Source organism: Moschus berezovskii, chromosome 19 (genome assembly GCF_049115385.1).
Source record: "Moschus berezovskii isolate FMDL1 chromosome 19, NW_MosBer_1.0, whole genome shotgun sequence".
In the NCBI taxonomy this organism is placed as follows: domain Eukaryota; kingdom Metazoa; phylum Chordata; class Mammalia; order Artiodactyla; family Moschidae; genus Moschus; species Moschus berezovskii.
In genome coordinates, this window is record NC_142478.1 from 38,287,386 (window position 1) to 38,312,315 (window position 24,930).

Below are 24,930 nucleotides of genomic sequence, written 5' to 3' on the forward strand. Positions count from 1 at the left end.
AGAGGCAGAGCGATGAAGAACCACACAGTCCAGGATTCTTTCAAACTTAAGGAATTCCATTAAAAGAGAACTAATTTCCAACCCCTGAAATACCTAGTTTCCTCCTTTAATTCTTACCTAATTCTCAAAAACACAAACAGCAACGGTAAAATCCCTTCCACTTCACATTTTACCTTCAGGATTTTTGCTCTGCCTCCTCATCACCTCCTCTTTTCCCCTCTGTGTTCAAAGATATTTATAATGTAAATGGACTTAAACTCTTTCATTAAGTACCTTCCCTGCTCCTTCTCTGATTCTGAAGGGTGGATGATAGACAACAGTGGAAAAGAAGAGTTGTGTAAATGGAGTAGGGTCTGATAAATAAGGGCACTGGAGAAACAAGCAGGTTTGATGCAGTAAGAACAACAAATATACTGCAGGTTCTTGAAAAGAAAGGCATCAAACTGAAAATGGTGTTTAAAGAAAACCTAACTGAAAGGTCACTGCAGTTGTTCACATGCAAGACAATAAGGATGTGGATTCCAATGGTGGCGGTGAGGGTGGAGAACAAAGGAATAGATGCCAGTTTCATGAAATCTAGATTTTGGTTAAAAATAAACAGGTGATGGGGGAGTTGTGTTCAGGTTTTTAATTTGGGAGAAAACTGATGGAATAATCTGGGAGGAAAGCTGACAAAATGAGGCTGTCTTTTATGATCCAGCACCAGCTCCATGCTCATCAATGAGAACAACGATATGCCTATATTCAATTGGAAGTGAATTAGTTACATCCAAACTAAGAGTGACATCCAAGTGAAGATGTTTTCCAGACAGTAGGGGTTTGGAAACTGGATGTGGTAGAGACTTATTTTGGTGGCTGCAATGAACCACACCTCTTGATAGTCATACCTTGTGTAGTCCGTCCCTCCCATATTGACTCTAGTCTTGGGCCAGGCTGACTGAGTTTAGTCAATGGGACCTTAGCAAACATGATGTAAACAGTGCTTACAGGCTGGAGCTTTGCTCTTGCGATCCAGCCTCGGTGTAAAGAAGCCCAAGGTAGTCTCATGGAGAGACCATGTGAAGAAAGATCACTGGGGCCCCAGTTTCCCTGCCAAGGACCAGACATGTATGTAAAGCCATTTCAGGTGTTCCCGCTCCAGCCACCATCTGACTGCATGACAAATTTCAAACTGTGCTCGCAGAAGAACCATCCAGCTGAACTACAGTCGACACACAGAATCATGAGAGACAATAAAGTGGTACTTTTAGGCCATTAAATTTTGAGACATTTGTCACCCAGCAGTAGGTATCTCAAGCACTGGAAGATAGGCAAGATGTAAGTTTACAAAGGGGAGCTTTAGGAACAACAAACAATAGTCACATCTGACATCCAGTGAGGGCTCACTATCTGATGTATTCATACAATATTAACATGGTAGCTATCATCAGCTAGCAGCCCCACTTGGCAGATGAGGAAACTGGTACTTAAAGAAATGAAGTTACTTCCCCACGATCACACAACTAGAAAGGCACAGCTGACCTAAACCCGGGTCTACCTGTTACCTGTACAAATGTGAAAGATGAGAATGACCTTAACAGAGGACTGCCAGGGGCAGGACTAGGGCAGAAATAACAAACGACTTCCTTATGGTTTTGCACTTTTCTCTAACTTCAAGAACAGCTGTCCAAAACACATTCTAGTGAGGGGACATGTCTAGTGAGGGAGTGATGAAGTCGAGCCCGTTTAGAAAGCCAGCTCCTGCCTGTCACTCTCCCTCTGTACTGAACTCTGGTGACAGCAGCATCTCCTACAGCTACAGGCAGAGCCTCTCGTGGCCTTCAGGTCTTCTGCTTTAGGAGCATCACTGTCCAGCATCTTCGGGGACAGGCCTGGCATGAAGCGCCCTCTTGTCTTGGCTCATGGTCTTTCCTTTGGCCATGCTTATTTCTGATGACATTATCAGCCCTTTCCCCAAACTGATTCTTTGAACCTCTAACAGAATCTAAGTCAAAAATCCTCAGAGCCTGGCCCTTGGAAATCATCTAGTGAGGACTTTTCAGTTCAAGATGAGGAGGCAGAGTCCCAGGTTGGTGGACTGCTTGAGCTAAGGACCCAGGGTTAAAGGTCAGCAGTCCTAATCCTCCTCTCTTGGATGGCTGCTGAGTGGCACTGCCCTGAAAAGCAAGTTACTCTATCGTTTTCTCGCTTGCCATTCTTCAAAGAACAGCTGGTTGAAAATAATGCTGAAATTGTGCCTTCTTTCAAACAGAGAATTGTGTGAGGATGAAGAGAGTGGCGGGGGGAACCAGCAAATGGAGAAAAATACCAAGAAGTAGGTGGCTCAGTTGGTAAAGAGTCTGCCTGCAATGCGGGAGACCCGGGTTCAATCCCTGGGTTGGGAAGATCCACTGGAGAAGGGAGTGGCAACCCACTCCAGTAATCGTGCCTGGACAATCCCATGGACAGAGGAGCCTGATGGACTACAGTCTATGGGGTCACAAAGAGTTGGACATGACTGACTAACACTTTCACTTTCAAGGGAATTTATCTTCCCAAAGAAAGCCTTATACTGTGTCTTATTCCTTATAATAAAATGACAAAGAGTTCATTGCTACAGCTTACAAAGTTTTTAAAAAGTCACAAAAGTATACAAATAGCAAAGCATATAGCATCTGGCTCTAGTATTCACACTTGGGTCCCAAAAAAGGAGCCTAAAAGCATAATCACTGAATGTATTTCCCTCCTCTCTGCCATGAAGAGTCAGCATTTTGTTTTCTCTTGCTGCTTTCTCCTTCCCAGATTTGGAACCACTCTCTGAAGAGAATGCCAAGAGCCCCGGACAACTAATTACTCAGGAGGCTGAATATGAAAGTCTGTTTCAAGCTAAATCTTCTCTTGCGTATTCTTGGGTGTGTGTTTGTTTTTTCCTCTTCCTTCCTTTCCCTCTGTACTTTCTACCTCCCTTACCCTGTCTGCTCCCCTGATTTACTTTATCCTTTCTGCTTCCTCCAGAAAATATATGAGGGCTATGAAAAAGAGAAAAAAAAATAGACATCTATAAAGGTACCCATCATTGTCTCAGCATTATTTTTAGAGGAATAAGTAAAGGCTTTAGGCACAGAAAGGTGATTCTTCTTGAGATGCTCCGAACTGAAACCTCTTTATCTCAGGCTTGAAAGACAGTCACCCTCCCGAGGAAGCTGTTCAAGTGTGCTCCGTTGACTCTTCTCAGCCCCATGGACTGTGGCACCCTGGGCTCCTCTGTCCACGGGATTCTCCAGGCAAGAATACCGGAGCGGGTTGTCATTTCCTCCTCCAGGGATCTTCCCAACCCAGGGATCTAACCCGCATCTCCTGTGTCTCCTGCGCTGCAGGCTGATTCTTTACCGCAGAGGCCAGATTTTTCCAAAACCAGACACAAAATACATCTCACTTTGCTCAACTCATACCTTTTACCTTTTTAAAATCTTTTTCTCCCCCAAGAATTTCTGACGTAGACTATTTTCTGTGTCTTTGGGAAAGATGACTTTCCCATGAAGAAAAGAATATTCAGAATCTAGGCTTCTTCTTCCAGCTGGACAATACAAGGGATCAAACCCCTGATGTGCATGTTTTTAGGTTCATGGAAAGAACTGTTAAACTAGGAAGGTGCTTTTCAAATTACCTGTCCCAACACCAATGTTTTTAAAAATAGGAAACAGTCGCCTCGACCAAAAGATGTTTTCCTTACTCCACCCAGACCTTTCCCCTTGCAACACTCAAATCCTAAGGGCTGCTGGTCATCACAGGTCATTGCAACACCACTGGGAGCTAAGCACACTGGGGTCCAGCCAGTTCTTCCAAACTGCCATTTTCCACTAGGATTGGGCTGCTGCTGCTGCCAAGTCGCTTCAGTCATGTCCGACTCTGTCCAACCCCATGGACGGCAGCCCACCAGGCTCCCCCGTCCCTGGGATTCTCCAGGCAAGAACACTGGAGTGGGTTGCCATTTCCTTCTCCAGTGCATGAAAGTGAAGTCGCTCAGTCGTGTCTGACTCTTCGCGACCCCATGAACTGCAGCCCACCAGGCTCCTACGTCCATGGGATTTTCCAGGCAAGAGTACTGGAGTGGGTTGCCACTGCCTTCTCCGAGGATCGGGCTGCTCCCCTCTTAATATACGCAGCTTTTTTCTGGCTTCCTGCAACGCAGCATCTACAATATTAGTTTCCCACCACCATTCTCAAGCCTTTCCTCCTTGTTGGGGCTATCCACTGATGGTCACTATCATTCACTAAAGATCTTGGAATTTGGCACCCTGCATCTCTTGCCATCACCTAGAAAGACTGCCCTTTTCATGTAGAAGACCCACCAAAAACCTAGCCTCCGAGATCCTTGGCTTATCAACTCTAGGAACCTGCATTCACCACCTTCATGGCCACGCCATCATCCGAGAGCTGCTGCACCTAAGACTGTGATGTGGTGTAACCTAGTATCTTTTGGCTGGATTTCTAGCCTCACTGACGTAACTGACCCTGATGCCACCATTTATCTACCCGTCTGTAGCCTCTTGGGCTTCCCTTATCACTTTGAACTCTGTGGGTCATGTCTCAGTTCTGCTTTTTCCTTCTGGCACTTCTAAAACCTAAGCTCCAATTTTTGGACCAGTATAGCCATCTGGTTTCTCCATTTCTGCACTTGCACTGTTGAACATACACGGTGAAGTGTACCCAAAAGTGATACAACCATCCAGACTGGTGGTATCAGGAACGTGGGTCTCCAGCCTGAAGTGAGCCACCAGCAGCCGTGGGCACATCTCGCATCTCTGTCCTCTCCCATCCTCCACAGCAGCCACAAAGCTTACAGCACATTCTACAGGCCCCAGCCCACAGCCACACCTCTTTTCCAGAGACAGCACTGCCTCCTGCTTCAAACAAAAAAACTATCGCAGATATAGTGTCCTTCAGTGTTCCCATTTTCCTAAAAATGTATTCACTCACACTGTGCTGGCTCATCATTTAGCGGAACACGTTTTGTCTTTTTTTTTTTTTTAACAGCAGCTAAAGCATCATGGAGAATCCCAGGGATCGGGGAGCCTGGTGGGCTGCCGTCTATGGGGTCGCACAGAGTCAGACACGACTGAAGCGACTTAGCAGCAGCAGCAAGGCACCAAAGAGGGTTTGTCATTTTGTGCCATTTTGCTACAAAATGAACTTACTGAAATCTCTGTATCTGGTGGTACTGCATGGCATGGCCTTTTAGCTTCTCAGTGGGGAGGCACTTGCCCCTGAGGATATAAACCAGGGGAGTCGGTCAAGGAGACCCAACAGTCCAAGGTGCAGTAAGGGAGACCCACAGTACAAGGGAAAACTCCCCTGCTCTTGGCCCAGTGCCTCACCATACTCCCGCATGTCCCTGCTCTCTCCCAGCAGCACCAGTGATGTATACTGAGGAGCACAAAGGCATCTGATCCCCCCTTCCTTCTGTGCCACCTTGGATTTCTCATGAGGCTCAGACTACAGCAACAGAAGAACCTCTAGTTACACTGATACCCCTGCTTCTAGTCAATGCTAATTTTCCTTAACTAAGAGGATGATATATGAAAGACATTTCCAATCACAGGCTAGAATATGATATAAAAAAAAGAAAAAGAAAAACTAGCACCTGTTTCACGCAATCAGACTGCAGCCTCAACTCCTCTCTGCTGTCTGGTTCTCAGAAACCAGCATCTGAGGCCCAGTTCACTTCTGTGATGATGGCTGAGCAGGGGGGCCATTGGAGCAGATGGCAGCTGACAGAGACCAGGGACAGCAGTCATCCTACTGATGACCACAGGCGACAGCAGCCTCAGACGTCTCCACATGGAAGTACTGCTCTGATCTTGTTGGGGATCCTTTTTGTTTGTTTAATAATATCCTTTCTTCTGTAATAGGGTCATTATTCTTGTTTCCAGAAATCCTAAGGAAGCAAGACTAACCCACATATGCTGGGGAAAGGAAAAGAGAACCAGAAGGAAAAAGCTAATGAAAATACAGAGATTCCTCAGAAAATTGAAAATAAAACTATCATATGATTCAACAATCCCACCTGTGGGTAATTATACAAAGAAAACAAAATCACTAACTCAAAACCAAAAAACTGCACCCATGTTCATTTTAGCATTATTTACAATAGTCAAGACATGGAAACAACTTCGGTATCCACCACTGATGCATGAATGAATAAAGAAAATGTGAAATACACACATACACAAGCACATACAGAAGAATACTATTCAGCCATTAAAAAAGAAGGAAATCTTGGCATGTATAACAACATGGATGGATCTTAAGGGCATTATACAAAGTGAAATAAGTCCAACAGATAAAAATATGTACTGTGTATTATTTTCATGTAGAATCTTAAAAAAAAAAAAACAGCTCTAGATACAGAGAACAGATTAATGGATTGATTGCCAGGGGCAAGGAGCTGGGAAGGTGGACAAAATGGATAAAGGTAATGTACAAACTTCAAATTAGAAAGCAGTCCTGGGGGTGTAATGTACAGTACGGAGTCTGCAGTTAACAAAACTGTGTTGTATAACTGAAAGCTGCTAGAAGGGTAGATCTTTTATTTTTTCTTTTTCAAACTATTTCTCTTATTCTAGAAATTCTAAGATAAATCATTTCTTTTTTTAAATCCAAATGGTAATATTGTTAAAAGCTTTCAACACTGAAGAGATCTGTGTTTGATTTTTTACTTTCTGAAATTCGCTTCTCCTAATGATGATAAGAACTCACTATGATATAAACATGGATGGTATGTCTGGCTTCTTAGTATCTGTTATTTGTGTGCTGCCAGTCTTTTTACCTGTAAATTCCACCTTTGAAATGCTTTTCTCAGCTCTTGATAAACACATACCTACATTCAGGGTTGGAAAGAAACACCTCCTATTTTACCGATGAGAATTCTGAGACATAGACGTTTCATGACTTGCCAAAACTATGCCCATTTTTAGGGACAAGAATTTAAGTCCAACACTCTACAGCACTGTTCTCACCTTCAAGGATTCTTCATTCCTAACAATATTTACTACTGTAGGAGAGAACACTGGATGATAAAATCAAGGCTCAGAAAGGTTGAACTCACTCAACCAGCTGGTGCTAGGGTTAAAAACATCTTGTTGTTCAGTTGTGAAGTCATGCCCAACTCTTTTGTGACCCATAGACTGTAGCCCGCCAGGCTCCTCTGTCCATGGGATTTCCCAGGCAAGAATAACTGGAGTGGATTGCCATTTCCCTCTAGAGGGAAAGGGTAAATCTTAAAAGTTCACATCATAAAAAAAAAACATCTGTAACTAAGAGAGATGACAGATGTTAACTAAACTTACTGTTGTGATCATGTTGCAATATATACATATAACAATGATTTGATATATTATTAAAACTAATACAGTGCTATGTGTAAATTATATCTCAATTTATAAGAGAAAGAGGAAAGGAAGGAGGCAGCAGAGGAGGAGGAGAAGGAGAAAGAACCTAGCCACCGCGTCCCCTGGCAGGTACCAGTCATGGAAGGTGGAGTCTCCTTGGGCTCTCAGGGGGGACCAAAGCAAAACCAAAAAACCTTGGCATTGACAGGAGGCCAGTCTATGCCTCTCTCAGGAACCATCTGCCCCCACGTCCTTGGGATATCGCTATGAATAAGGGGGGACTGTCCAAGCCAGGGCTGAAAACTTAGGCCAGTCCAGGATTTATGCCAACAAGGGCCCCATGACCGTTAATTTCACTGTCGACTTGCCTGGGCCATGGAGCCCAGATATTTGGTCACACATCATTCTGGATATTTCTGTGGGGGTGTTTTTGGATGAGGTTTATATTTAAACTGATGGATTTTGAGTAAATTGGATTGTCCTCCACGTGGGTGGCCTCTTCCAATCTCCTGAAGGTCTGTCAGAACAAAAGACTGACCTTCCCTGAGTAAGAAGGAATTCTGCCAGCAGTCTTTTGAACTTGAACCGCAACATCTGCCTCTTCTCTGGGTCTCATAATCACATGAATCAGTTTCTTAAATCTCTCCTTCCCTCTCCCATAGATATCTCCTAATGGTTCCGTTTCTCTGGAGAACCCTGACTAATACTGCACAGTCTTCCTACAAACTGAGCTGCCAGGTCATCAGGAGACAAGCACCTGTTTAGCTGTTGCCCTCACAGCATCTCCACTAGCACAGCTGGCCTCAGTGATGAGACTCCAAAGTCAGACTGGCCTTTGGTGAGCGCTGCTGCTCGTATAGCAAACCCCGTGCGCAGGATGAATCCAGACTCCACCTGTGCCGTCTCCTCCCTTCCTAGAGTCTCTCTGCTTCCATTAAACTCACTCCACCCCTCTGTGATCTGATCCAGTACCTGCATGTCTTTCCCAGGCCACTGTTCCACCAGTATAGGACCGGCCCAAAGAAGACGGTTATGATTCACCTTAGAAGAGTAAAATATATTATGCAGAATTGTGGTGAAGGCTACTTAGAAAGTATAGTGAATTAGATATAATGTTCTACTTTCAAATAGAGCATCATTTCCCAAAGCAAAGCAAAGCATCTATACTGATAAGGACCAAGGCACACATCTGAGTGGGACTTAAGAGAAAATAAGCCAAGAATGGGATGCAAATAAGCCAAGGAATAGATGAAGGACTGAGAAGTAGGTTCCTTCTAATGAGCAAGCACAGGCCTGAGCACTGATCTCCAACAGTCAGTCAGTTGGTGTGCCGTGTCCATCCGTGTGACCAATGGCCAAAGACCACCTCCACACACAGCTCCACCCTCCCAAGACAGGAACCTGCTGGTTACTGTTTCATCTCTCTCCGTCCCTTCATGTTCATGCACCCCAACATCTGCCTCCTCTCCCTCACCCCCACTCATCCTTCTTAGAAATTTTTATATAAATATGGATATATAATTGTTAACATTTTCCAAATACACAGATAAAGAAGTTAAGGTTCCCCTTCATTTCTTCTTTCTCGATCCTAGCTCCCTTTCTGAAGTTACAAGCACCAAGTGGCAGTTTGGTATATATCCTTTTCAGATCTCAGCCTACATATTTCCTCTGTAAGTATATGGTACTTTTTTGTATTTTTATACTTGGGGTAATATTTTTAGTGTTATTTCAATAATTTCCTTTTTTCTGTTGACAAAATGGAGACGTTTCCGTTCTACTGCATTTAAACCATTTATGATATGCCAGGCAATGGTATAAGAGAATTACATTTCTCAACTGGACTACTGGAATAATTCCCTAACCCTACTCCCAGCCTTATACCCTTCAGTCTATCCCACATACCTGTCTGAGTGATTTTACAGAAGCGCAAATCTGACACTCTTACTCTCCTGATTAAAATCTTTCACTGACTTCCCACTGCCTTGAGGATCAAGACCAAATTGTTAGTATTGCTTACAAAGCCCATCAGAATCCAAGCTCTTCCAAATATCAGGACAAAACTGTAATTCAAAAAGATTCATGCACCCCTATGTTCATAGCAGCACTATTTACAATAGCCAAGAGATAGAAGAAACATAAATGCCCACTGTCAGATGAATGGATAAAGAAGATATAACCTATTTATACAGATACATATATATACATACACAAACACACACACACACACACATAAAATGGAATATTATCCAGCCACAAAAAATGAAATAATGCCATTTGCAGCTACATGGATGGATCTAGAGATCATCAGACTAAGTGAAGTCAGAAAAAGACAAATATCATATGACATCTCTTAAATGAGGAATCTAAAGTTCACAGAAGTGAACTTACCAATGAAACAGACTCACAGACACAGAGAACAGACATGTGCTTGCCAAGAGGAAGGGAGTGCAGGGAAGGCTGGATTGGGAGTTTGAGACTAGCAGATGCAAACTATTATATATAGAATGGAGAAACAATAAGGTACTACTATATAGCACAGGGAACCATACCCAATATTTTTTAATAACTTATAAGGGAAAAGAATCTGAAAAGAAACAGATACATGAATGTATAACTGAATCACTCTGCTGTACACCAGAAACTAATACGACACTGTAAATCAACTGTACTTCAATTTAAAAAAAAAACAGAATCTGGGCCCTTTCCTATGTGGCTGGCCTTACCTCTTACCCTAACCCCACACCCCAGCCATGGCAACATATTTGAAGTCCCCAAAGCATACCAAAGCTGGTGCTGCTTCCTGTCCTTCATGCCCTTCTTTGCTTTCTAAAAAAAATTAGTTCAGTTGCAAAACATACACGTAATAACCAAATGAATTCTCCTGCTGCATGGGGATATTAGCCACATCACTGTTAAAAGTGGTGTAGCTAGTCTAGCAAAAATTTGTTTAGAATAAGTTAGAATAAAGTTTCTAACTTTGTTAGAGGGTGAACCTAAAGCATCATTTTCTGCTGGTGATTAAAGAGTCAGCTGCCTGGCAAACATCTACTTGCCTCCCGACAGCCAGTGGACCAGTCACTCCTGTCTGAAGCCTTTTTCTGACTTTGCTGTGAGAATCACTGTCCTCCTTGACATGATCTCACCCGTCCCCCAGGACACAGCACAAGCAAAGCAGCCATAACATTTCAGTGTCAGTGCTGACTTACATCTTTCTCATCCTGTCAGACAGTACACAGCTTAAGGAGCAGAAGCGTACCTTTTTTTTTTTAATCAAAGTATAACTGATGTACAATATTGTGTTAGTTTCAAGTGTTAGGTGCCTATCTTATTTGACTTTTAATCTCCAGCAGCCAATGCTATATACGACTATATAGTAGACATTTTGTGGTTAAAATAACAAATCAATAAAATTTTTTATTGAGGTATGTAACTTATCTGGCCCCAAATAATATTTAAGATGACTTACAAAGATACTGACAATATACCAAGACAAAAAAAAAATTTTTTTAAATAAGGCAAATAGGAAATAAAGGTTAAAAGTTTGTGAAGCCAGGATTGAGATTATCATACTTGCTAGAAGTGGACCACATATTTGGCTTTCTAGAAGCCAGTAGCAATAACAAGTTTCCCAGAGTCCATAAGGTTAAAATAAACTGGCCGCCAAGGAGAAGTATGAACTAGTCCCGACAGTTACCACAGAGAAATTTCCCTCAGGAGACCTCAGAGTGGACACTATGAATGAGATCAGCAGCAGCTTGAAATATTTCTTAGAATTAACACAGACACCAGTTTCGCAGAGATGTTACTCCCAAGAATCGTTCACCATAAACTGCATACTCAAATCAACACATTCAAATCAGCTCTTCCTGCCAGTTGGGTTAGTTAGAAGATATACCTTAGTTATCAGCAGCAGTGTCCTTGACATATTTTGGGCCATGGACAACTTTTTGAGAATCTGATAAAATGCTGTATATTCTCCACTCAGAAACAACACCTTGATATAATATTTTTTATATATTTCCATGGGATTATGGAAACCTGGAGCTTGTTCATGGACTGTCCAGGTTAAAATACCCAACCTGGATGGAAGATGTACTATATCTGAGTCAGGCTGAATTATAAAGAACCACATACATTAACTATCAGCCATGGTGAGCATTCAGTTCAGTTCAGTCGCTCAGTCGTGTCCAACTCTTTGCGACTCCATGAATCACAGCACGCCAGGCCTCCCTGTCCATCACCAACTCCTGGAGTTCACTCAAACTTATGTCCATCAAGTCGGTGATGCCATCCAGCCATCTCATCCTCTGTCGTCCCCGTCTCCTCCCACTCCCAATCCATCCCAGCATCAGAGTCTTTTCCAGTGAGTCAACTCGTCACATGAAGTGACCAAAGTATTGGAGTTTCAGCTTTAGCATCAGTCCTTCCAATGAACACCCAGGATTGATCTCCTTTAGAATGGACTGGTTGGATCTACTTGCAGTCCAAGGGACTCTCAAGAGTCTTCTGCAGCACCACAGTTCAAAAGCATCAATTCTTCGGCGATCAGCTTTCTTCACAGTCCAACTCTCACATCCATACATGACCATGGGAAAAACCATAGCCTTGACTAAACGGAACTTGGTTGGCAAAGTAATGTCTCTGCTTTTTAATATGCTATCTAGGTTGGTCATAACTTTCTTCCCATCTCTTTCAGAATGTTCTACAGTCTATTGTGATCCACACACTCAAAGGCTTTGGCATAGACAATGAAGCAGAAATAGATGTTTTACTGGAACTCTCTTGCTTTCTCCATGATCCAGTGAATGTTGGCAATTTGATCTCTGGTGCCTCTGCCTTTGGCTTCCAGAAAACAGAGGTCCCTAGTAGGAACACCCTCTCACTGCTGGAGGTGAGGGCATGGGCAAGGCCAAGAGTCTCCAGAATCCTACAGCACAAAAGCTCTACAGTTCAACATCATTAAGTATAGACAAAAATTACTTAAGTCTGGAAAATATTCAACAGAGGTGTAACCAAACAGGTACCTCAACTGGTGTTTTTTTCCCCTAATCTCATTAAAACACTTGAAGACTATCTACTTCTTGAGTAATGTAGCTTCCTGCAATGCCTTTCAAGAAAAATTCATTGAGCTGCAAAACATAATGTAAATCACTAAAAATTCTCCTGCTGTATGAAGACTTGAGCGATACTGCCAACAGCTGGATGAAGGGTCTAGCAAAAAGCTTTGAATTAAAATGAGAATCTAAAGCTTCCCTTCAGGGTGCTAATTAGAAAACAGAGTCAGCTGTCTACTAAGAATACTTTCAGATAATGATAATAAATCCATATCACCAATTTCATTTATCTTTAATTCTTTGCCTTTTGGAGGGAGGGCATACTTCCACTTCATTAAAGGTGATACAGTCTTTGGGTCCTGGCCTTAGAAGCCCAAATATGAAAAAACTCTACTCTCCCAAAGAAAATGTACTTCTTTTGCAGAAGATTGTTATGAGAAATTTGGGCAGATATTCCACCAAAATAACATGTGAAGCCTATGTATATTGCTACCCTTCCACTATATATGGCCCTATTTACTATTTTCTATGTTATCTTTTCTCAGTATTCTCAAGTCTCTTGGAATTTTTTTTTCAAGGACCTACATCAAGCTTACTAGCTATCTAGAGTTTCCAGAAAATACCTTTATCCCACTTTCTGATATATAAGACAATCACTCATCTGCTGGTAACTTCCTATGCTCTGTAATTCTCAATAGACTTTCAACAGTGCCCACATCTGTAAGCAATGTGTGAACCAGGGGACTAGACCGTTCTGAGTCCATAAAGTTTTTCTAAAGAGAGGGATAACAATATCAGAGCTGCTCTCTGGAAAGATACTCTGCCAAGGAACAATGTCCAGTTGACTCACTGGTGTTGTGGGCTGAACTGTACCCCCACCCCAAATTCATATGCTGAAGTCTGAAGCCCCAGTACCTCAGAAAATGACTATTTGGAGATGGGGGCTCTAAAGAAGGATTAAGTTAAAACAGGGCTGTTATAGAGTGTTGTTGCTGCTGCTAAGTCACTGCAGTCGTGTCCGACTCTGTGTGACCCCATAGACGGAAGCCCACCAGGCTCCCCCGTCCCTAGGATTCTCCAGGCAAGATCACTGGAGTGGGTTGCCATTTCCTTCTCCAATGCGTGAAAGTGAAAGTGAAGTCGCTCAGTCGTGTCCGACCCTTAGCGACCCCAGGGACTGCAGCCTACCAGGCTCCTCCGTCCATGGGATTTTCTAGGCAAGAGTACTGGAGTGGCTTGCCATTGCCTTCTCCGATTATAGAATGGGCCCTAACCAAATCTGAACGGTGTCCTTACAAGTAGAAGAGATCGGTATGTGTGTACAGAGAGGTGACCATGTGTAAGGTGGCTGCTGCAACCCCAGAAGAGGCCTCAGAAAGACCAGACGTGCAGACAGCTCTATCTTGGACTTCTAGTCTAAAGAACTATAAGGAAATCAATTTCCGTTGTCTGAGCCACTCAGTCCATGGTATTCTGTTATGGCAGCCCCAGAAAATTGATATAGATGGGATCAGGTGCAACAGTCAGGGACCAAATGAGAGCAGCTGCGGCAACAATGCAGAGACGCCCGTGAGTGTGAAGGACACAGCAGGACTGAAACCACAGAGCCTGAGACAGGGACGTGAAGACTGAGGGAAATGAAGAGTAGAAATGTGCCCTGCGAGATGGGCTGCTTGGCAAGAAATTTACAAAGTTAAGTATATTTTATATTTTAAAATACAGGAGGTCAAAGAAGGAGGACAAGTGATTTCAAGGAAAGAGGAGTTTCATTACAAACACGTTTCTAGATGTGTCTGGCTAAGTGCTTTCTTTGTATCTCTTTGTCTACCTTGGTCTTTATTTTCTCAATGAAACACTCAAACAATTATTGATTGACAATCTCACTTGGGGAAGAAGATTAACATTAACATAAACAAGGCCCCAGAGGAGGCACTGGCGACCCACTCCAGTACTCTTGCCTGGAAAATCCCATGGATGGAGGAGCCTGGCAGGCTGCAGTCCATGGCGTCACAAAGAGTCGGACACGACTGAGCGACCTCACTTTCACGCATTGGAGAAGGAAATGGCAGCCCACTCCAGTGTTCTTGCCTGGAGAATCCCAGGGACGGGGGACCCTGGTGGACTGCCGTCTGTGGGGTCGCACAGAGTCAGACACAACTGATGCGACTTAGCAGCAGTAGCAGCAGCAAAATAGGCCCAGGTCCATCTGCTTTTTTTTTTTTTTCATCTTACACCATGTCCTTAAATAGTGAACCTATCTCAAATTTCCTTGAAAGGGCCTAACTAACTTTTTAAACATCCTTTTAATCATTCTCTTTGTATTTTCTGCAAGCTGCTGCTGCTGCTAAGTCACTTCAGTTGTGTCCGACTCTTTGCGACCCCATAGACGGCAGCCCACCAGGCTCCCCCGTCCCTGGGATTCTCCAGGTAAGAACACTGGAGTGGGTTGCCATTTCCTTCTCATGCCTTAGCTTATTCTGCATCTTTACAGACTCTGTCTTTGAGGTTTACCCCATTCTTATATAGTATTTATCCTTAATTATGTCCTACTCTATTTTAATTTTTAAATATGCCATTTAAAAATCTTTAAGTTCTTCAGAAAGAAATCCCTAAAATATTAAAGAACTGTTTCATATTAATTCATGACAAAAATTTTCTAAATAAAAAAGGATACAATAAAGGGGTGGAAGAAAAGATGACAGAGATCAACTTTGCTGAGCATAGTAAAGGCTCTGGGAAGAGTTTAAACTATTTTTAAAAATCACTATTTCTGTTCAAATTTATGCTACACCATCCATCTGAAATTCTGGCCATGAACTGTATTCTAAACACTAACAAGTCTCGAAGACACAATTAATTACTTAGAGTCACAAAGAGATCATGGTTTGAAAAGCCAATAGCAAAAACTCTATCCCTATCTGTAAAATGAAAATAACACTTGTTTCATAAGACTATAACAAGATTAAGCATACTGTTCATAAAGCTGGCACAGAGCATGTTCTCAGGAATCTCATCCATCCATTCAAAAAACACTCAGTAAATAACAAGGTCTAAGGTGAAGTTGTTTGGTGAAAGCCAAACAATGGACCCTTCCTCTATAAAGGCGCAGGGACACGGCCAAGTTGTCATGGAACCTGCTTCGGTGTCTGGCTCAGGCTGGACAGATCCCATCAACACGTCATGGTTTTAATACCTTCCCTCCAAAATAATCTGTGCCTTACTTTTCCCACCTTGTAACAACTGAAGGTATTGCTGTAATGATTTTTTAATCCAACACATTGTAGTAAATGTAATATATGTCTTCTTCATATACTACTGTCCTCTACTAAACCAGTTAGAAAAATTAGCTTCCCAATTTTATTTGTATTATATCCCCATTACTAAATTGTTGAGTTTAATGGATAAACATAAGAATGTAAGAAGAGTTCTAAAGTTCTAAAACCCAAGAAACACACTCAAACTAGAATAGTTTACTTTTCATATAATTGTTTTGACAAACACTTTGCCTCAAAGAAAACAAGGAAATAAGGTAAATCAATCTTACATTTAAAGAAAGATTAAAGGTTAAATCTGACTCAGAGAAAGACTCTCCATATTTCTAATTCTAATAAGACGAAAAGTAACGATAGGAGACCAACCATGCAAAATGGAGGATTATACTATCCCAGAATCAGAATTTTCAAGAGGAAAGGGACCTTCTTCTCTCAAGTTCCCATACAAGTAGTCACCTCCTTCTCCACACACAAACACACACGCAATTGTCAAATAAGCCAAAGCTAGAAATAGCTATGAAGATAAAGGTCAGATTACATAAGAGAATTTTTTAAAAGAAACATAACCAACATGAAAAAATGAAAATATATAAAGACATATAGCAGGTATCAAAATATATGTATTATTAGGCAGTAGATTAATTTCATTTCTAATTCAAAATAAAGACTGCTCATCGTTATATTTCAAAAAGTAATTTTTTAAATAGAGGTATTATTTGACTCTGTTACTCTCTTCCATTTCCTATTTAAGTTATGACCATCTATAAATCTATGAATTGTTTTCTATTTGCAAAATGATTCAGCTCAGAAAGCAGAATGAGACTGGTCATTCAGCAGTCTCTCCCACCCACCCCTGCAGACATCACATCACAAAGACCATGACTCACTTTGTCATACAGTTTCTGTCCTTTCAAGAGTTTTAAGATTGTTGTGATGAATACTGGCTCATAAATCTGAATGAATATTAGGATGAAATTATTTGTGCCATTTCCTCACAGCCAAAAGGGATATTAACAATGGTACCAGACAGTTCTTAATCCTAATTTATAAAATGATTCACAGCTTTTAGAAAGAGAGAAAGAGACAGAGGGAAAGAAAGGGATTTAAGGATTAAATATCTGACTCAAGTATGAACTCTCAGATCTATGGTTCTTAATTAGAAGATCACAGCTAGTTCTGAAATTGGCTAGACATGTTGACATGTTATTCATCAGCTGAAAAGAAAAACTTCCACGATAAAAATTAATCCTAACAAAATGACTGTGTTTTACCTTTATTGCTTCTTTTGAATAATGTGAAAGATGTCCACAGAAGGAACCACAGTGATGCTACATTCAACTTATCTGCTTTGCACACTTCATGCTGGAGTGTATATGCTTATTTACTTAAAGTTCTAGCTCATTCAACAATACACATCAAACCTCTTCATGGGCCTCAGCATGGTCAATCATTTGATTCAAGGGAATTCTGGAGTGTTAGTCCAGTCCTTAGAGTAGAAGAGAGAGTAAAGGACTACTGGGTAATGTTTAAAATCCTTGCCACCTAGAAATTTCCAGTAAAACTGAGGGACAGGTTAAAACACATCAAGCTATTAGTGAGAATTTTTAGATAGCATGCAGGAGAGGTCAGACAGGTACAGGGCCCAACAGGGCCATGTGAAAGCCATGGTTCTGACGCAAAGACTAGAACTGGGGTCAGGAAAGAGGACTAAGTGCATTCAGCTCAGGGAAACGGCCTGGTTAAAGGCTAAGCGGAGAAGAAGGGTGTCAGAAAGCCACCAGAAAGGAAGTCAAAGACTTGGCTCATTCGTTGGGTACACACTGAACTTAACACACATTCTTTGAGTGGACAGAGCTAACAGTCCCAGTGCAGGAGACAGACATGTAAACAATTACAAGAAAAACTGTTAAGTCTACAATATATCCCAACTACTATGGGAAAAAAAGCACAGACAGAAACAATTAAGTCTCCCTGGGAAGGTAGGGAAAAGTTTCACAAAGGAAAAGACCACTGAGCTGGATTTTCCCTAAAGTGAGAGTGGGCGGAGGGTGTGAAAGATGGATTGGTACGATAAAGATGGATTTTCAAAAAACAAGGATCACCAGTGGAAAAGCCAGAACAGATATGGTTCTGCCAGGTTAGAGACAATCAGGAAGGCACAGAGCGCTGGCAGTATCAGGGGAGTGTGGATAGGAAAGAACTGAAATAACATTGAGCAGGTAGGTCATAGGAGAAGGCACTGGAGACCCACTCCAGTACTCTTGCCTGCAAAATCCCATGGATGGAGGAGCCTGGTAGGCTGCAGTCCATGGGATCGCTAAGAGTTGGACACGACTGAGCAATTTCACTTTCACTTTTCACTTTCATGCATTGGAGAAGGCACTGGCAACCCACTCCAGTGTTCTTGCCTGGAGAATCCCAGGGACAGAGGAGCCTGGTGGGCTGCCATCTATGGGGTCGCACAGAGTTGGACACAACTGACGTGACTTAGCAGCAGCAGGTAGGTCATATTTCAGAGGGAAAGTCGGGAGGGCCTGTTCATAGGTAAGAAAAGGACAGAGGAAACCAAGAGACAGGGCAAAGAAAAGTCACTGAGGCAGGGATGAATCCCAGGTATCCAGTTTTGGAGACTAGAGGAAGAATTTCATTTCAGGCAGAAATTCAGTAGGAATGGTGCCAGTTGGAGAAAATGATGCTATGTTCTGTTTTCCGCGGGATGAATTGAGGCTGCGGCAGTACATCTGTCCTTTAGGCAGCAGGAACACGATACTAACACAGAGACAGAAAAATCGGAGAGATTTGAAATGTCTGTGCTGAAAGATCACAAATACTTGGAAGGATGGGAAGAGAGGCAAAAACAGAGCCTTGGGGGATACAACAGCAAAAGACCAAAGATAGGAAGGACCAGAGGAAAAGACAGTTGGAAGGGTGAGAGGAAACCGGGTTAATGTGCCAAGGAATTCTCGTGAAGACAGACGCAGACAATGGTGTCAAGTGTCAGAGGTAGGGTGACAAACTGGATAAGTCCATGTGATTGAACTGGAAGACTGCCGGAGCCCAGAATGATTTAAGTAGAAAACCAGAAGCACAATCCAGAGTTAGAAAGAGAAAAGGAGATGAAGTAGAAGAGAGTACAGGATTCCAGGATACTGGTCACAGAAGAATGAATGACCAATGCACAGCATACCTGAGGAATTTTACAACACACAGTACGTGGTAAATAAGACTCTTTTTAAAGAAAACAATTCATAATGAGAGCTTTAATTATCCTGAGCAATGATTCATCTTTTTATAGACTACATCAAAAATGCTAATAGCCAGCTTTTTAACATTTCAAATATAATTACATTTTTCAAAATATAATTTTGTTACATATAATTATCTTCACTAAAAGGCTCACTAAGTGCCTAATTGTATATGTTACTATACCAAGAGAACTGTAAACCTTGGCCAGGCTTTGAACAGCGTGTGGCCCATGAGTAGTTATCCACATAGAATGTTTTCATCAGCAGCTCACTTTTAGTGAGAATTCCCAGAGTAAAAGGTACAAGTCTTTTTATGATGTTTATTTATATGGAGAAGTCATGGTCCCTACCTTAAGATGCCAAATTTTCTCAAAGTGCATAAATCATGAACAGAGAAAATAACCCACTCACAGAATCTAGCCAGATCATTACTACACTATACAAATTTCCTTTAAAAAGCAAAACAAAACAAACAGAAAAAAAAAACAACCTTCCCTCCCCACCCTCTGCAATATCCTAAAAAATCTGTGAACTTTACACTTTAGAATCCTATGGGATAATTTAATTTAGACTTAATTTGAGGAAGTAAGTAGCCCTTTGAAAATACAAATGCAGGCGACTTCTCCGGTATTCCAGTGATTAAGCCTCTGCGCTCCCAACAGAGGGTTCGATCCTGGTCAGGGAACTAGACCCCACCTGTGGCAACTAAGAGTTCACATGCAGCAACTAAGATCAAGAGCAGCCAAATAAATAATTTTTAAAAAGAAAATCCAAATACAAACACACACACACACTACTGATTACTATAAATGAATAAGTATTAAGGATATGCCAGTCAACTCAAAAGTCACCCTATGCAGGAAGAGTGACAGGGAACAACTGGGATGAGACATAAATTAAAAACTGAATACCGGCTATCTGTTGCCTCTAGGCCCTCCAAATTTCTTCAAGCTACAAATATCCCACAGGAATTTAGAATGAGACTAATCCGGTTTCTAAGAACTATGGTACATGGCCCAAAGGGTGAAGTTCCCTGGGAGTTGCCATTTTTCCTTTATTCCCTGCCTAAATTCCTATGGCCATAAATAACCTAGCTTAGAGAGAGAAAGCAATAGCTACCCCCTAACAATGGATGCCGGAGAAGGCAATGGCACCCCACCCCAGTACTCTTGCCTGCAAAATCGCATGGACAGAGGAGCGTGGTGGGCTGCAGTCCATGGGGTCGCTAACAGTCAGACATGACTGAGCGACTTCACTTTCACTTTTCACTTTCATGCATTGGAAAAGGAAATGGCAACCCACTCCAGTGTTCTTCCTGGAGAATCCCAGGGATGGCGGAGCCTGGTGGCTGCCGTCTATGGGGTTGCACAGAGTCGGACATGACTGAAGCGACTTAGCAGCAGCAGCAGCAGCAATGGATGCAATAAGGGAACATTGAAAATCATGGTGCCACAACTGCATTTCCCATTGATGTGGTGATGGCAGTTTAGTAGCTAAGTCATGTCGGACTCTTGCGACCCCAAGCACTATAACCCACCAGGCTCCTGTCCATGGGATTCTCCAGGCAAGAATACTGCAGTGGGTAGTCGTTCCATCTCCAGAGGATCTTCCTGATCTAGGGGTCAAACCCAGGTCTCTTGCAGTGTAGGCAGATTCTTTACCAGCTGAGCCACCAGTGACACAACAAAAATTCCACAATGATAATTGTTACTTGAATTATCTTGTCAACAGCCAAACAGTTGACAACATACAAGTTAAGCATAAGACCAGATCCCTGATTTCAGAGTGCAGAAAATGACAAGCTCAAAATCAAAATAGAACCAAGAATACTTGTTTGGAAAGGATATGGTAATGAGGTTAAGGTTCAAGTCCAAATGTGCTATTACTTATTCCCAGTAACAGAGTGGTTACCCCAGGCCAGTCTCTTACAGATGTTTGTTACAGGACAAAGGGGCCCAAGCAGGGGGTTTACAAAAACAAGTAAAGGCAATGGCATATGAGTAGTTACCTGCCTGTTCCACAGGCATCTTTTGGCCAGAAAATAACAATTCTAATAATGCGAGACCTTACACTGCCTTTTTTCAATATCACTGACAGTAATTTTTGAGAATTAATGTGTTGATGAATAGTCAATTTTATAAGTATAATGTATTGAGGATGATTCTTGTTTTGTCTATAATGTTTTTTTCAAATTACACCTAAAAATCTCAGCTACCCATTTAAAACATCATAAATCTGAACATAATACTCAGAATCCACTTTTCATACCTCCGTCAAAATCTATGGGATGGCCACTTTATAAACACAAAGGAAGCCCTCAGGTCATGTCACAAGAGGATATTGCCAGTTCTAGGCTGAAGTCACTTGGCACCAAACTCATTTTAAAAGGCTCCTAAGGTGTGGTAATATCCATGACTCATGAATTGTCCTTTCATTGCTGAACCAATTACACGATTTCCACAATTAAATGAGCTATTGGGTTCTTACTTCACTTGTTTACTGCACACGAATGGCCTTAGAGTAAACAGTGTGCTTATTAAAGTAAATTGGTGGGATCCACTTGCCAGATATTACCCAAAAAAGCTGTATGTGTGTGGAGGGGGGAGAATCTGGTGTCATCAATCAAAAGTTCCATTGACATAAAGGAAGAGAAGAAAAGGTGGCTTTCTTCATTACTCCAGGGGTACAACCAGAGGCAACCTATGAACTCATAAGAATTCCCCAGAGAGACTGACAATGTCAATATTTTGAAGCGGAGGAAACCTAAAAAGCCAGAACAGCAGGGAGAGTCCGCAAGGGGGCAGGTGGGCAAGAATCGGCAGGTAAACTCAGGCAATCAGTTCTGCCTTTGGACCTCAATCTCCTCTTCTACAAAATGAGGCTGGCGAACAGTCGTTTTTAATGATGGGGTTGCATGGAATATGTGCGGTGGCACAGAGGGTGGGAGTCGGACGGGACCCCAACCCTGCTCCACTTGTGGGTGGGCAGGTCGCTCAGTCTCTTCAAGGCTCAGTGTCCTCTGGAGGCCGGGAGCCGGAGGAGTGTGGCAAGCAAGCGGTCACCTCCTGGGAGAAGACCCAAAGGTCGATCCAGCACTTCTAACTACCTTCATTTTTTCCAAAATAAAAGCATCTGGAATAAATTTAATGCTAAAATGTACACAAGCAGCATACTTTGCCCTTACTGTACCACACCACATGTTGTACGTGCTGCCTGGGATAAAATGTGCTCTCTTCTGAATGTTTTCACATGGTTCAGTACTTCCGAGCATGCATTCTGTTACACATCCCCGTGGGCAAGTGGAAGGGGCCTGGCAGAACATCCAGGACACCAAAGGGAAGGTGGGAGTGCAGCACCCACGCTGGCCCTGTCTTCGTTTTTATCTCGCTTTTACCAACACACTTGTGGCAAATACAGGTTATTTCAGGACTGTGAGAAAGTGCAGCAAAGTGGGCCTTTTCATGTGAAAACAATTTAAGAGAGAACCCGGGGAGAAACACAGGTGATCTCCAGCAAAACTGGGAAGCTGGAAACGCTGGCGGTGTCATTGGTCTGCCCTCCCTGCGCTGTCCGTCTGGCCCCACACCGCCCTGCCCTGTGCCCCTTCAGAACCTAACCATGTTCTCCGCCCCTGACCAGCGCCCCACATTCATGCCACCGGCTTCACAGCCTCCCCCCTCAACTCCAGTCCTTCTGGTCAGCTTTTGGGGAAGAAATCATGCACACGCAATTTAATTCACACGAAATGTTAAAACCCAGTAACTGCTCCACTTGTCCTTCCGGAGGCACCCTCCTCCCCCATATCCATGAGGACCCGGTTCCAGGGTTTCCCGCAGGCTCCAGCACCCGCCGAGGCTCAAGTCCCTGGTGGAAAATGGTGTAGGGCTGTCGGTGACGACGGCCGTCGTCACCACAGATGGAGACTGTGGATTCACACAGCACACTGCATTTGCATTTTAGAAACATCTAGATAGAGAGTTAATGCCAAAGGAATAAATCTCCAGTGATAGATTTTTGGGTGTATGGACAAACCAGTTTGAGGGAGGGGGCCTTGGGTTTTCCAATGTTTCAAATATGTCTAGAGATCCTAACCTTAATTCGGTGGGAAGCTGTAGCAAGCATTAACAGCTTTTATTTCTCCACGTTTGGTGATCATTTTTGCTCCTTTAGGGGAATGGAGGGGATATGGTTAAGAGGATACTGGTATGGCATTGTTTTTCCTATATATTTCCTACCAGTCTCCTCCTGGTTTTGTCAACTATCAGTACACCTTTGCTATGTCAGGGAAAAAAACAAAAACACTGTCCTTAATTAAACATATGTCCAGGTTGGCCTATACAAAAGTCATTTAAATTTATCATTTTCAGGTTTATATTCTTGTCAGTCTATCACTTGGTACAAGGTGATTTTTAAAAATCAGTGCTCTCCACAAGTCTGGATGAGTACTCTACTCTTTACCTTTAAAGGTCTTTAGCTAGTTATCAGGTTGGCAGGGTTTCTCAGCCTTAACACTATTAACATTTATGGTCAGAACATTTTTTATTTTTTTGCTGAGAGATTAGGGAGGTATCCTGTGCACTGTAACATCCCCGGCCTCTACTTAGCAAATGACAGTAGCACCCTTCCAGGCATGAAAAGTGAAAACATCTCCAGGCATTGCCAAATGTCCCCTGGAGCATATCAATCCTATTTCAGACCATTAAATTAAAATAAGAATACAGTAATGATGGCCCAGCCCAAAACTGGGAATAAAAAGTTAATAGTTGCTTTTAAAAGGGTGGTAATGTAACACGCAATTCAGAATTATCCTAACTCCCATACATGCCTGCATGCTCACTCAGTCATGTCCGATTTTTTGCGACCCCCTGGACTGTGCCTGCCAGGCTCCTCCACTCATGGGATTTCCCAGGCAAGAATACTGGAGTTGGTTGCCATTCCCTTTTCCAGGGGATCTACCCAATCCAGGGATGGAACCAGTGTCTCCTGCATCTCCTGCATTGGCAGGCAGATTCCTTACCACTGCGCCACCTGGAAAGCCCAGCCCCTATACAGTTTTGTTTTAAAGGAAACAGGGTATTGAGAGCATCAAAGAAAATATCTGCAACTCATAAAATGTCTGGAAGAAAATGTACTAAAGGAAGCCCCAATATAAACCTAATCTGGGGGAAGAGTTCCGTCTTCTCCTCAAAGAACATACTCCTTTTTGTGCTACTAGAAAAGAGCAAAACTAATTGTGACATATGTGCACCTTGCCCTGCTCAGCTGGGCTACCCTGGCAGATAAGCACAGAATAAACCCCATACAGAAAGATAATTTTGTGAAACCTAAATAGTTACCAAAATAGAGAAACAGGAGTAACCGATATATTGGGCTACAAGCATCTTTTCAGTTTTACTGGATAATGTAAGTGGTTGAGAAAATTGTTTAATTATGGCAGGCCTGAAAAGAGTTACAGACCTGAATCCTTTGCTTGTTGCTATTTTGAAATCAATAAAGACCAATTCTTATAGAGGGACATTTCCCATTACTGAATTTGTCAGCTAGGTTTGGCTGCAGAGTTTTCTCCTCTTCCTAACTCATCCCAGAGTGAGAGCTTGCTAAATTCCCTCAGTGTCCGACTCTTTGGGCTCCTAGGGATGGTAGCCCACTGGGCTCCTCTGTCCATGGGGAGTCTCCAGGCAAGAATACTGGAGTGGGGTGCCATTTCCTTCTCCAGGGGATCTCCCCCACCCAGGGATACAACCCACACCTCTTACATCCCTGGCACTGGCAGGTGGGTTCTTTACCACCAGTACCACCTGGAGAGCCCCAAAGGATACACTATTAGCATCACAAGGTAAAGAAGGCCTCCTGCGGATCTTGGAGGGGGGGAAAAAGGAGGATCAAGTTTTCCACCTGAAAACCATGGAATGGCAGAACAAACAGCTTTCAAAACATGTTTTACCTACACTTACAGGATGACAGTTAAAAAATATCTGATCTCTTTCTC

At 42.6% G+C, this 24,930-nt stretch overlaps 1 protein-coding gene across 2 annotated transcripts in view; it reads right to left on the bottom strand.

Annotated features, from left to right (window-relative positions):
• FGF2 (fibroblast growth factor 2) overlaps positions 1 to 24,930 on the bottom strand; it is a 77,860-nt gene that overhangs the window by 34,132 nt on the left and 18,798 nt on the right. The gene's annotated exons all lie outside the window — the stretch shown is intronic.